The 14,782-nt window shown below is 48.0% G+C and overlaps 1 protein-coding gene across 2 annotated transcripts in view; it reads left to right on the forward strand.

Annotated features, from left to right (window-relative positions):
* Positions 1–14,782, forward strand: part of BAP1 (BRCA1 associated deubiquitinase 1) — a 545,466-nt gene that overhangs the window by 434,054 nt on the left and 96,630 nt on the right. The window lies entirely within an intron of this gene.

Raw genomic sequence — 14,782 nt, forward strand, 5'->3', positions numbered from 1 at the left:
CACTTATTGCGGAGACACTGTGCAGAGGAGACTGGATGTGCTCCCTGGATCTGAAGGATGCATACCTACACGTCCCAATTTGGCAGCCTCATCGGTCTTTCCTGAGGTTCAGGATCATGGTCTTCCATTTCCAATACAAGGTTCTACCCTCAATTCAGCCCCCAGGGTCTTTACCAGGCTGATGAATGCTGTGGCAGCCCTCCTCAGGTCTCAAGGCCACCATGTCTACCCATAGCTAGACGACTGGCTCGAATGGGCGAGCATCCTGGAGACGATCTGTCGCACATCCCCCGCCCTCATGAATACTCTACACGAATTGGGTTTTTCCATCAATCTCAAAAAGTAACCGCTGCAGCTGACACAGAATCTGGCGTTCCTGGGCCTCAGCTGGGACACCAGCTCAGAGAGCGTTTTTCCCTCGGAGGACAAGATCGGAGCCATCAAGAGGGCCACTGGTTATTTTCTCAGCAGAGCGGTGTCCTCTGCATGGTGGTACCAGCACCTCCTGGGTATCATGGCGGCATGTCTATTTGCAGTGCCTTACACAAGGCTCAAAATGAGAAGATTACAGCTGCACTTCGCAGTCTCATGGAGTCAGGAGTGGGGTTCCCAGGCAGAACTCGTCAGCATTCCTCCCTTTCTCCACCAGGACCTTGTCTGGTGGAGCACGGGCTGCAATTTGCAGATAGGCAGACCAGTCCGTCAACCAGCACCACAGGTTACCATCACCACGGACTCTTCCCTGGAAGGCTGGAGAGCGACCCTGGACAACTACAGGGTCCACTGAGTTTTGTCTCTTCACGAACAGGAGGCCCATATCAATTGGCTAGAGTTGAAGGCTCAAAGCCTTCCTTCCGAGCATTAGCGGTAAGACGATCCTCATTCAAACAGACTGCTCCACCAGCATGTATTACATCAACAAGCATGGTGGCACCAGGTGTCCTCTATGCACCCTGGCAGTCAGCATTTGGGAATGGGTTCTGGTGAACAACATACACTTGACGGTGATCCACCTCCCGGGGGTGTCCAATCTGGAGGCGGACAGGCTCAGCAGGTTGGGTGCCGCCAATTACAAATGGCAATTGAACAATCGGGTCCTTCAGGGGATCTTCAGGAGATGAGGGCAGCCCCAGGTGGATCTTTTTGCCACCTGGCACAACAGGAAGTGCCCTCAGTTTGCGTCCTGGCAGGGACAGTGCCTAGGCTCCCTGGGTGCGCCTTACAGTTACAGTGGAACAGCATGAAAGCATATGCTTTTCCTCCCACTCCCCTGGTCCACAAGGTGATCTGCACAACACCTCAGCATCATTCTGATAGCTCCGTGATGGCCTGCGAGACCATGATTCTCGGAACTGCTCAGCCTTTCGGGCCAGCTGCCGATTCACCTTCCGCTGGGTCCAGCTCAACTTCTATCACAGCAGGGAGGCATGGTCATCCACCCCCCGAACTCCCTGCCCCCGCAGACGTTAGCCATCGCAGTGTGGTTTCTGAGCAGGTCACACTAAAGCATCTGTGTCTTTGGCAGTCTAACCTAGACATCATACAGGGCGCTAGGAGCTCTGCTACTAGGAGGCAGTACATGAGCAAATGGACTAGGTTTTGCCACTGGGCGGAATCAAAGGAGGTTGATCCTCTTACTGACACGTTGGACGAAATGCTATCCTTCTCGGCACGCCTCGCACACTCAGGGGTGCATATAGACGCATGCCGCACCGATCTGTCAGCCATCGGAGCCTACAGGAACTCGGAGCAGTACGTTTTCTCATCCTCCAACTTGGTGGTTAAGCTACATCTGGCGGGCCTCACCATGCTCTACCCATCTATCAAGAAGCCACACCTATTGTGGGACCTCAACTTAATGTTGGGCACCTTGGCGAACAAATCTTTCGAACCAATGGCGTCTGCGGACATCCGGCTAGTCTCCATTAAAACAGCCCTATTGGTGGGTCTTCCATCTGCACCAGGGTCAGAGAAATCCAAGCACTAGTGGCTTCAGAACCTGCCTTTCATAGGGACAAGGTGCTCCTTAGAATGCATCCCGGTAGTCTTAGTTTCACCTAAATGAGGAGATGGTCTTATCTACTTTCTTCGCGGACCCTAAGGACGATGCTCAGCAGTTCTTGCACTGTCTAGATGTCAAGAGTGCACTGAAATTCTATCTGGACAGGAGCTTCAGCAAATTTGAGGCTTTGAGGTGGAAGGTTTCGGCCATCAAGAAGGCTTATGAAGGGCAGCACAAACCACTTCCGGCGAACTTGCATGCCCACGCTATTAGAGCCAAGGCTGCGGCAGTCGCGTTCAAGAGACACAATCCATGGCAGGTCCTCAGCAGGGCGTCCACATGTTCCACTCCTTCGGCCTTCTGCAAGCACTACTGTTTGGATGCCGGCTCCAGGTCAAATGCAGCATTTGGGCAGGCAGTATTAAGGAACTTGTTTTTTTTAAGGAGGGTCACTTCTCCACCCTGGGGCTACATTCATTTATAATTGCCCATACAGTACGGAGGAAAGGGGAAGGGACGTAGGAGTAGTTATAAGTTATTCACTGTAGTGAAAATAGGTGGAACTAACACAAGAACAGCTTCCCTCACTTATAATAAATCCAACCCTAAATTGATATGGGGCCTTATGCCCAAAAGTCACAATTTCCAGATTGTAACTTCTTTAGGGGAGTCTGTCAAAATGATGCAGTGGGCTGGTGGTAGTGCATAGTAAAGTTTTTAAAAGTTGGATTCGTATTTTCCCAAAATCAGGTAAGTACTAGACTCTGTCCTATTCACTAGGAGAGACCTAGGAAAGGATCATTAGCCCAGGTTCGACGACCAGAGGCCAGGCCAGAGGGAGTTTGGGACAAGGATTCTGCACCCAATGTTACCCTATGGAGGACCGGGGGGTCATGATGATCTAGAAACATGTATATTAACTTACCCCCCCATACGCAGATTATTCTAGAAAGTGCACTGCAGGTGTTCCTGAATCCATTGGGAACACAAACTTTTGTGCTTGGTGTTAGGGAGAATTCTCTGTTTAGATTTTTGGGGTTTATTTTGTTCTCCTGTCAAGAGTGAGACTCTTTTACCCTCACTCTTGGACATGAGTTGAGAGTGTTTCTGTGACTTGCTATGTGCTTATGGGCTATGGGGTATTTTTTCCCCATAGGCTATCATTGGTTTTTGAATGTGTGTTACACAGCACCCTCAGTGCAGTAACACAGGGGTGTCATAGTGACCCCCAAACATAGACTCCACACCCTGGGACTGACTACTGTCTCCCTGGGTCTGTAAAGTCACCATTGACTTTACTAGTCTTAACTTAGGAACTTAACCAGTACAAACCATCATACTGTGGAAGTACTGGTAGGGGCAATTAGATTGCCCCTGGGTCTGTTGTCGAGGGGGTACTGTCCTGTCCCCCCTCGCCGAGTTTCTGGCTCGTGGCAGTGGATACCACAGAAATATTCCACCGGAATATTTCCCCGATGGGATTTCCCATTGATTTTAATGCACCACTTTTTGGTGCAATGTTAAAGATACCGCCGGTTTATTTATTTAATATAAATTCACCGGTTGGGATTTTTTGCCAGAACTCGCCGCCAAAATGGCGTCTAGGTTCACTTCAGTAACCCTGAACCCGAGTCGAGCCTTTGTTCCACTTTTGGCGGGCTTCTGCACCGAAGCCCTCCAAAGTGGTGCCATTCTGTCTGGGTACCACAGGGAGTGTGGGAGGGGGTTTAGGCCCCCTGGACTGAGTTGCCTTGCCAACTCATGTCGCACTCTGGTGTGATTGGCCCAAGTGGTGAGCCGCCCCGCTCACCACTTAGCATGTTTGAGTGACAGCTAGGCTGTATGAATGGGGGTTTGCTGCATAAAAGCAGGGTTTTTGGGACTGGTTCTTCAGAAGTCGCCACCGGACCTAAGAAGCCGAAGAGGGAGAAGCCGAGCCGACCTGCCAAGACGACGCCACCGGTGGAGCCCTGCGGAACCGTCTCACCACTTTTCCCAACGACAGAGGAGATCTCCAGCCGGGAGAGTCTTCTTCCCTCGACTGGTGGGGACAACCAGTTTCTGCCTTCTTTTCGCCTCCCTGAAGCATCTCGTGGCCGCCTTGCCTGTGCCAAGCACCCCAGCAACCGGGATACCACTTTTGACCTCAACCGCGAAAGAGGGGTAACATCCTTTTAACCGGAAAAATCCACGGCTGGTTTCTTCCCTGGTAGTGCAACGACCTTCAGCTTTCCTCCACGTCGAGATCTTCTCTTCCTCTGGACGACGCGACTTGCACCCACTACCAGGAACAACTGCCACCGCTGGAGGATCCTTTCCATTTTAAAGGTACCGTGTTCCGCCCGGCTTCCCTTGCCACCGATTGTACGGGGTAGATTTAGCCCTCGGCTCTCGAACCTGGGTAAGCCTGGGACACCCTAACTAAACTTTTCTAAACTTAGTAAAACCTTTCCTAATCACCTGTAAAGACTTGTGACATTGTGTGATCTTGGACATCTTTTCGCCTGGCTTTCCCTAGAGTGGCCCTGGCAACCGAACTTCCTTGCTCCGCAATAGACTGCCTTTCTAAACTTACTGTGAATCTCTGAAAAGTGTTTTACCTTGCTGTTTTCATTACTTCTGCCTTTTCCCTCCCTTTTTAACTAACTTGTTGGAGTGCCATCTAACGTTAAGCGCTCACCTCTGTTTGGAAATAAGTGGTGTTAACTTAGACTTGTCCAACAAATAACTAGGGATGTACATATAAGTAATAGTGACTGTGTTTTGACTTACTTACCTTTTCTGTGCTAGTGTGTCTTTTAAATAAAATAATTATATACTTTTACACCTAGCTCTGGTCAGTGTTTGCTTGTACTACTGTGCCTCTGTACCTATTATGTATGCTCTATATACTGCCTAACTCTTCTTGAGGGAAGTCTGACTGCTCAGCCACAGCTACCAGGTAAATCTGGGTGGTACAGACTGCTACCAAGTGGGTTTACTGCCAAACACATGTAGTCTTAAATCTTTTGCAGTGGTCCCAGAGGGAACTGCACAGGTTTCTGCCTAACACTTGGTTCGCGTGAGGAAGGCACAGGGGTCGTGGTGCAGAAGGTCGCTTTTCGGATCAGGAATTGGCGTTCTACAGCAAACGGTTCCACTCCTCTTCCTGACAAAATCCCAAATGAAGAAAATATGCAGATATCTGCAGAGCAGACTCTTCAGGACAACCCACGGGATTGAAGAATTGTTCCAACGAAGATCATCACGGTCAGGCGACGACAGGTGATCGTACAGCGGCAAACACAGAAGCAGCCCCAGCACTGCTTCTCTTGTAGTGAGGCGGCTGAATTTGCAGACAGGCAACTTGTGGCATAAACTGAAGGTCTCCCAAATTCTGAAGCACAACTCGGAACGACAGCTGCAGCAAGGCAGCCCTGGCGAGAGCTGGTCAATCCACAAGGCGGCCCAGGGACACTTCCGAAAGCAGGCTCCCATAGCACAGATCCTCGAGCAGGTGTAGAGACTTATTGTTCCCACTGGTCCAATGGCCAAAGCACCAACAAGGGTCTTCTGTGAACAAGCAGAGGAGCAGGGCTTCACCGGCAAATCACTGGAGTCGATGCTCGTAAGCTGCAGAGGTCGTCCTCTGGTCCGGGCTGCTCTTCGTAGAAGTCTTTTTTCCAACATTGAGCTCTCGATTAGCTGTAGGAGCCCTCCTTTTATCCAAGATTCAGGCTGGGAGCAAGCCGAAGCCCACCAATTGTAATGATCTGCAACATTAAAACCACCCAGGATTGTCCAATGCTTGACCACCACTGATCATCACATCGGTCCAGCAACAGACTTTCTTGCTCCAGGGGATGTGGACTGGGAACAGACAGACCCAGCCCCCTTCTCTGGCTCACACACACTAAGCCCACTTGCCTGCGAAAGCAGCAGCTTTCCCTGTGAAAGGGGTTAATATAGATGGCATTTCCTGACCCGAGAAGGCAGGAAACAATGCAGAACAAGTGATAATCTTGTGGCACAGACATTTTATGTTATTTATTTTTATTTGTTATATTTGTAGAGCGCGCCTGGCCACAAGGCATCTGGGCGCATATCTTATGTTACAGTTACATATAGACCGTTACACATATTTACAAACAGCATGAGCACGGATCTTATATTACAATTACTGAAGAAAAGCAAATGTACGGTTACACAATTTTGCAAGAACGTACAGTTGCACAATTGTACAAGAAGAAATCAATGTACAGTAGGACAGCTTAGACATCTTGGGACATCAGCCATGTCTTGGCTTTGTGGTTAAAACAAGGGAATGAGGGCTCGATCCTAATGGAGTTAGGCAATGAATTCCATAGTTTGGAAGCAAGTACAGGGAAGCTCACCCAGCCCACTTTTTGAAGTTTGTCTCTTGGTACATTGAGGCTTAGCGTTTGGGCAGATCTCAGTGGACTTGTTGAGGAGTGGTGAACAAGACGGTTTGCCAGGATAGGTAGGGACCTGATTGTACACACATTTATCTGTGAGGACAAGTGTTTTAAGTGATATTCTTTGGGTGACTGATAACCGGAGAAGGCTTGGTCTAGTGTCTGAAATGTGTAAGGATCTAGGAAAGATGAGGGCAGCCCTAATGGCATTGTTTTGAGTAACCTGGAGTTTGTTTAAATTGCGTTGACTAGTCCCTAGATATAGTGCATTGCAGTAATCTAATTTAGACATAATCAATGTCCTGGTGAGAGTAATGCAATTGGGGGTGGTAAGGAAAGGGCGACAGGCTGAAATCAGTTTGCAGGTGTATGCAGAGGCAGCGAAGACGGCATTAGTTTGCCTGTTAAGCAAAAGTGTGCAATCGAGGTAGATTCCGAGAGTTTTGGTATTATTAAAGACTTGGATAGTGTTGCCATCGATGATAAAGGCTTTGAAGGCCAGGTCCAATTTGTTGATTCGATTCTGTGAGCCGAGGATGAGGAGCTCTGTCTTGTCATCATTAAGACAGAGCTAATGTTGGGCCATCCAGGCCTGTATGACTTGATAGACCTCATTCAGTGCCTTAGTGTCTATAGTGTGGTCACCCGTGATAGGAATGATTATCTGGGTGTCATCAGCATAGTTGGTGTATGTGACACCCAGATAGTCAAGCATGTCAAATAGAGGCTTGGTGAACACATTATAGAGTGTGGGAGACACACAGGATCCTTGGGGGAACCTCACAGAGGACATGTGATGGTTCAGCCGCGGCGGAAGGGGAGAAGACCCTCATGGATCTGTTCAGGAATAATCTGATCCAACTGGTAGCTTTGTCAGAGAAGTGGGCAGCGGATACAAGTTGTTGACAAAGGATGTGGTGATTGACAAGGTCAAATGCCAAGTAGCAAGGCTAATTTGCTGTTATCTTTTAAAGTCCTCAATTTGTGTCTTAAGGTCGATAAGCGCAGTCTCAGTTCCATGCCTACGGCGGAAACCGGATTGTCTTAGGCCAAGAAGATTGTTAAGGTAGTCCTGTATCTGCAGATAAGCCGCACAATCTAGGATCTTGAGTATGAAAGGGACAGTGGTGATGGGCCTGTAGTTGGTTGGTATGTTTGCGTCCAGTGTGGGTTTTCTTTAAAAGGGGAATGACCCAGGCATTCTTGAGGTTGTCAGGGACAGTACCAGTAATGAAGGAGGCACTAATGAAGGCTGTCATGAAAGGGGCTAGCTCGTGAGCAGCTTCCTTGATGATGGAGGCAGGGCATGTGTCACCCTGACAATTGGAAGTTTTGAGTTTGCAAATGATACTTTCAATTTCTGCGATAGTAAGTGGTGTGAAGTTAAAAGGAGCCTGAGCGTGTGAACCAATGGGGTTGTTGCAGGATTGGGTTTTGCAGTGTTGTGAATGCAGTTTTATTTTTATTATTCATTTTCGACTGGAGCATAGCTATCTTGTCTAGGGGAGCTTTTTGGATGTTGGATCACCACGCGCTGTCTTTACTGCAAGTGTCAGGGGGGAGGAGGCTGATTCTCATTCCTTCAGGATTTTGAAGCGCTCCTTAGTATTAGATTCAGTGTGAGTTATGCGTGTGTTGTAGGATTTTTTTAGCTTGGAGGATAGCTTCCTTGTAATTGAGAGTAGCAACTATGATGTAGTCTTTGTTGGCGGGGCAGGGGAGACTTTTCCAATGGTTTTCAGCCGTGTGTTTTTCTTTGCGTAACGCTCTCGGATGCGGGGTAAACCAGGAGTTGAGGTGTGCATGCTGTTTAGGTTTCCTAAATTTGGTGGGGCTATAGTATTAATAACCTTGAGAATGGTACAGTTGTAGGCATCCACAAGGGTGGTGGGGTCTGTACATGTGCGATTTTGTTAAGCGTGGGCAGAATGATGGGGAGGAGTTTATTCCGTGTAATGTCCTTTTTGTTTTTGTAGATATGGCAGGCGCGATGTTCTGTTTGGTACGAGAGTTATTGGCCTGGATGTTGAAGGCGATAAGGCGGTTTTCAGACCATGCACAAGGGGTGTCGAGTGTTCGGCCTTTGTGAGTAGGTTCACATATGCGGTGTGTAAAGCCAAGGTTGGAGAGAGTGCTGGCGATTTCCAATGCAGGCTAGTAATTAGGGTCAAGGGTCAAGGAGTCCAAGGTTAAGGTCCCCTAGTACAATGATTTGTGAGTTGGTCTTTGTTTTCTCTAAAAGGATGGATGTTAGATCCTCAGTAAAGGTGTTGAGAAGACCTGGGGGTCTGTGAATATGGTGCTGCCCATCTTTTAGTAGTCATTCGTGGTAAGTGCCAAAGTGCACAAGGAATATATTGCAAACAGTAAAAGTCACACAGCTGCCTCTTGCTTGACTTGGGCATGTTGTCAAGAGTAACCAAAAGTTATTAGGTACAAAGTTAGAAGGATACAAAGTATCCTAACTGCACTTCACTGTAAGGTGATGTGGGCCATTGTAAAAATACAAGAATTCTGAAAGAGAGACAGTCTGCCTGTACTGGCAGTCTGAGGGACTAGTCTGTTTCTCCATTAGAATGAGAAAAACGGGCAAGGGAAGTAAAGCAGAAGTTTTACTGACCTCCGAAAATAAGGACAGCGTTCAAAATAAGCAAAAAGACCTGGGGTCCCATTCGAATCTATGGAGGGAAAAGGGAAAAAATAATCTTTCTTAACAATTAACTTGCATTACTATGCTTGCAGTATATTGAAATGTGATTCCAACTGTATTTAAAAGTGAAGTGTTGGTGTTCTTAATGGAGTACAAGGTGAATGTGTATATATTAGTCAATGTTTTATTGTGTTACTTGCCTGTGGTGTTTCATTGATATGAGCTGTATAAGGCCTAAATAAATAACTGTATTTTTATACATTTAGCCTAACTTGTATTATTAAAAGGGCTCTGTTGCTTAACCACTCTCGCGCCTTGCTGTTCAGTCACACTACCCAGATGGAGTTTGGCCAGACATTAGTGTTTGTACCTGTTCATCAGAATAGGGTAGTCTCTCAGAATCTGTCCGTAGGGCAGATTCTGAAAATCCATCTTAAGAGTGGCAAACAAGGTCAGCACAGAAAACGCGATTTGGTGGGTTGTTTGGGTCCTAAGTCCCTTCCACTTAGTTTCAGCTTTCAAAACCAAAGCAGGAGACCCTGGCGGTAAACTGAAAGGATGCCTGGAAAATTGTCTCAGTATGGAAAGCCTCGTCCAAGCAGATTAAGCCCACCAGCAGCAGGAAAAGTAAGACCGAGGAAGGAAGGCCAGCAGTGAAAATTGCAAACCTGAGGCACAAACAAGAGACCAAAGTCCCACCAGTATGTCCAGGCTGGGTCAGAGAATCAGCTACAACTGTGTTTGTGGGCAGAATCATCCAGGGGGTAGACCAATCTGGTTGACTTCTAAATATCTGGGATAATTAAGTTCAGGGTTAAGGATTCCCCTTCTGGTCCACCAATCCTAGTAGGGATTTTAAAACAAAGGTTTTGCCATTCAGCCTATCAGATGGCCCCAGGAATCGCCTAACACCAAAGCCCACCCCCACAGGAAGTTAAAAACAAAATAGACTAGAGTAATACTTAAAAAGAAAAACATTAGTACACCAATGGCTACCGTAAAGCCACGCCGCCCTGGTGACTAAACTAAATATTAGCTGCCAACAGCCTATACTTAAAACCAATGTAGGGAGGTATAATTACCCTAGGGCACAAAGGACGTGCTTAAGGAGCACCTCTTGGCCTGTGAGCTGTATGCGTGACCAAGGGCCACATAATGGGATTTCGTAGGAAGGGGCTTCTGCAGAAGCCCCTCTGGCCGCTAAAGTAAATTTGAATAAAAGAGTTGAATCTCATAAAATGACTGTAGAATCCCCCAAAATGGAATTCTACCCAAACAATGTATTTACCTCGTAGGTATTGTAGGCAATTGACCTTTAACTTCAATATCTACATAATATTATTTTCTACAGGTTAGAAAACCTGCCTGCAGGTCACTTAATAAGGGGCCTAAAGTAACCAATGTGCTGCATATACAAACAAACTACATATAAACACCTGGCAAACACATGACCATTTTTGAACTTCCCTGGAGGCACCCACAGTCACTCTCCTGCCACGTGGCATGTGTCCTGCTGCTGAGCCTGGGTCTAGTTATAGTCACTCATTCGACCTGCACCCTTTTATGAATTATCCCAAGTCGCTCTAAATTTAAGAAAGCTGTTCATCAGAGTCTTTGAAGACTGAGGCCAGGAATACCTTTTCTCTTCTGCACTGAGCGTCCCATACACACAAGAGAAATGTAAATCTTGTGCACCATTCCCAAGATTTACAAAAGACACCCTGAGAACCCCTCCATTCACTCCTAGCAATCCTCTTTGTTTTGACTTGGGATCTTCTAATGGATGTTGTAAACATGTGGGACATCTGATTCCCTTCTGTTTCCACATGCAGAAGTACCTTTATAAGTACTTCTGGTGGGAGAGAATAAACTCGCTTCCTTGGAAGCAAATATTTGAAATTTTGCCATTTGGTGTGTTTCTGTAAGCAAATTTAGGTGTGTTAGCCAAGTCAAATTTGGGTGTGTTTTTGCAAGCACATTTGGGTGTGTTTGAGCAAATTTGCGTGTGTTTTAGCTCAGTCAAATTTGCGTGTGTTTTAGCTAAGTCAAATTTGCGTGTGTTTTAGGGAAGTCAAATTTGGGTGTGTTTTAGCGAAGTCAAATTTGGGTTTTTTTGTAAGCAAATTTGGGTGTGTATTTTGTAAGCAAATTTGGATGTGTTTTTTCATTTCACTTCAGTCCTCAATTGTAACATGCTAGCCCAGTGACTGTTCCATACCGCTGCACTTGCTAATTTCTCCCACTGCCGCCTCTCTCTCTCTCTCTCTCTCTCTCTCTCTCTCTCTCTCTCTCTCCCTGCCCATGGTTTTTTCTGTTTCTCCTATCTACTTAAGCTGCTTCACTATCAACTATCCATCCCTTCTCACTAAATCTGGCAAGAAGAAATGTAAAAAGGTTATCTTGGCCTCCAACCCAGGTCTCGCCATTGCTGATACCTATTCCAGCGCTTCTGCCAGACAAACCCTCACTGACATCCTCTTTGTCGTTCCTTCACCAGATATTTGGACCACGCATATGATCTCTGTGCTCTGTCCTATCTCCTCCTCTCGCATTAATGGTGGCACCCGCTGGGCAGTCTGTATGGATTCCTTTGACTCCTCCAGAGTCATCATTAATGTCTACCTAAATGGCACTGTTATGGTGCAAGGCCCTCAGGCCAATCTCCTTCTCTTTGATAGGCGGTTCCTTCGCCTCATCAACTTCCTCTCGTCTCCAGCTGTCTTCTTCTCTCCTCCCTTAGCTACTTTACCCATTTCACCTTCCTCCCCTGCCCCTTCTCATGCTCACTCCACACCTCCGCAGGGCGTACCTCTGATTTGTACCCCTCCCTGGAAGTTCTTAAAGACTGGCAACCTTCTTCATCTTGCCACATTCAACTCTCGCTCTGCTGTCAAACACTCCTCTGACATCTGCCACCTTGGTCTTACGGAGACATGGTTCACGGCCAGCTCTGTCACGAGCTTTGACACTCTCCTCCCTGATGGCTACAAGATCCTCTCCGCCCCTTACTCCTCTTTCAAATGCCTTGTCTGTAGGCTCTCTTTCTCCTAGCCACTCTTACTGTTGCTACTCTCTACCAGCCCTCTGGTCCAATCATCTTTTTTCTCTGAGTGGGCAGACCTCTCCTCCCTCCTGGCCTCTACCACTCAACTCCTCCTCCTTGGTGACATCAACATCCATCTTGATTCTCCCTGTTCCTCATCTGTGCTCTTTTGTGACCTCTGTGATTTACTCTATTCTCGATTCCGGCCCAACTCACTCTGCTAGTCACACACTTGATGTCTTGATCTCCTCTGGCCTCCCCCTATCTACTCCCCTAACCACTCCTCTATCCTGGAGTGATCACTGCCTCCTCTCCTCTCACTTTTCCATCTCCTCCCCTCAAGCCAAGCCTACCCCAAGATTGCCACCCACCTTCTCGGACATCTGTCCCATGAAGCGTGTGTCAGTTGAGGCTTTCACTGCAACCTTCTCCCCCCCCCCCCAACTTCAGGCTGACTCGCACCCTGACACAGCCCTGTCTCTGCTCTACTCCGCTATTTCTGCTACTCTTGATGCTCTATCCCCTGTCATGAGGATCCGTTTGCAGTCCAAAATCCAGTGTAATTCTTGGTATGACTCTGACCTCGCCACACTTAAACGTAAGTGCAAGGTGGCCGAGAGGAAATGGAGTGCTTCTTGCTCATCCTCTGACAAACAGGCCGCCACATGCTCCAAAGGCAATACCTACTCTCTGTACGCACCAAGAAGCAAGTCCACATTCAAGTCTGTGTCACTGCGGCATCTAAAAACTCTGCCAAATTCTTTAAAATCTGCAAGGAACTGGCCAACCCTGCCACAGTATCCACCCCTCCTCTCGCCTCCCAGGCTCTTTGCAATGCCCTTGCCTCACACTTTATCTCTAAAACCCGGGACATCTTGTCCACACTCTCCTCCACTCCCCCTTTTTTGCCCTCTCCTTCTCTGCTTGCTGACCCACCTTCAGCTATCCCCCCTCCCTCTTTCTCCTCCTTTCCTCTTTTCTCCCCTGATGAGGTCACTAGATAAGTGCGATCTATGAAAGCCTCATCAAAACGGGTCCATCCCTGTTCCTCTAAAATCATTAAGGACCACATTGATACCCTCGCTTTGGCCCTTGCCGATTTCTGCAACCTCTCCTTTGCCTCTGGATCTTTCCCCTCCCCTCTGAAGCACTCCCTTGTGCATCCTCTCCTCAAGAAACCCACAGCTGATCCTTCCTGTACGGCCAACTATCGCCCACTTTCCATTACTCCCTTTTTGGGTAAGTTCCTGGAAAAGCTTGCCATCTCTCAGCTTAACCTTCATTCTGACTGTTGGCTCTCTCCATGACCACCAATCTGGCTTCAGAGCTGCCAGAAGCACGGAAACTACTCTCCTGAACATCTGTGAAGATCTGCTCTCCAACTCCAACCTTGACTCTAACATTCCCTCTGTCCTCATCCTACTTGATCTCTCCTCTGCTTTTGACACGGTCAGCCATACCACCCTGCTCAATCGTCTACCTGACAACCTGGGTATCACCGATCAGGCTCTGGCCTGGCTGACCTCTTTGCTCTCTGATCGACCCTGCCAGGTACAACTTGGGTCCTTCCTATCTTTATCTCACTCTCTACCTGTGGCGTTCCCCAGGGGTCTAACCTCTTGCCCTGGCTTTTCAACCAATACCTAGCAACTCTTGTCTAGTGCATTTCCATTTTCTGCTCAAATTTCCAGTGCTATGCTTACGACACCCAACTCATTTTCAGGCTTCCTTCAGCCACCTCCTCTCTTCCCCTCATCTCTGACTGCCTAATCGCCATTCAAAACTGATGTGCCGCCAATGATCTTTGTTTAAATGCCAACAAGATGGAGATCCTCCTCTTTGGCACACCTTCTCCATCCTTCCCTCTCATTCTGGCCGGCCTACCTTGGCCCTCCTCCTGCCCCTACTTGCGAGGCTAAGAACCTCCGGGTCATCTTTGACTCCACACTTTCCTTCTCCGCACACATCTCTGAAAAAAAGAAATCAAACTTCTTACTGCACCTCCTTATAGGCACTCTTCCTTTCTTCTCCTTCCCTCAGAAGCTCACTGTCTCCCAAGCCCTGGTTCTCTCTAGGTTGGACTACTGTAACAGCCTCTTTCTAAATCTACCTGCCTCCACTCTCCGCCCTTTGCAACTTATCCAGAACAGGACTGCGAGACTTGTCCTTAGCCTCAAGCCCTGGGATTGTATCTCTTCAGCTCTGAAATCCCTTCATTTGCTCCCAGCGGATGCAAGGATTACATTTAAAACACTCTGCACTGTCCACAAGGCTTTCTGGGGCCTGGGTCCAAAATACCTTGAACTATCCCTCCGTAAATACCTCCCCTCTAGATCCCTTCACTCCTCTACCCCTAAATCCCTCAAGGTGAGTCGTTTTTCAAAGAAACAAGGGGGAGAGGGGGTAGATCCCTCTCTTCGGCTGGGAGCTGCCTCCATGCCACCTTGAAACTTGAGGAGAACCATCTATGGTTCTGGAAGCTCCTCAAGACCTTCCTCTTTGCTTCTGCCTGTGCCCCTCAGCTCCCCTACTGATCTGCTTTCTCTCTCGGCACTGTGCACCTGGCCACCCTCTGTCCTTCGGGCCCAGGTACCAGCTCACCCTGCCACCCTCGCGCACTGCCACCTGGCCACCCCATGCACTTGGGCCTGTATCTGTAACCATACAGTCCC

Source organism: Ambystoma mexicanum, chromosome 2p (assembly GCF_040938575.1).
Source record: "Ambystoma mexicanum isolate Mex_15411 chromosome 2p, UKY_AmexF1_1, whole genome shotgun sequence".
In the NCBI taxonomy this organism is placed as follows: Eukaryota; Metazoa; Chordata; class Amphibia; order Caudata; family Ambystomatidae; genus Ambystoma; species Ambystoma mexicanum.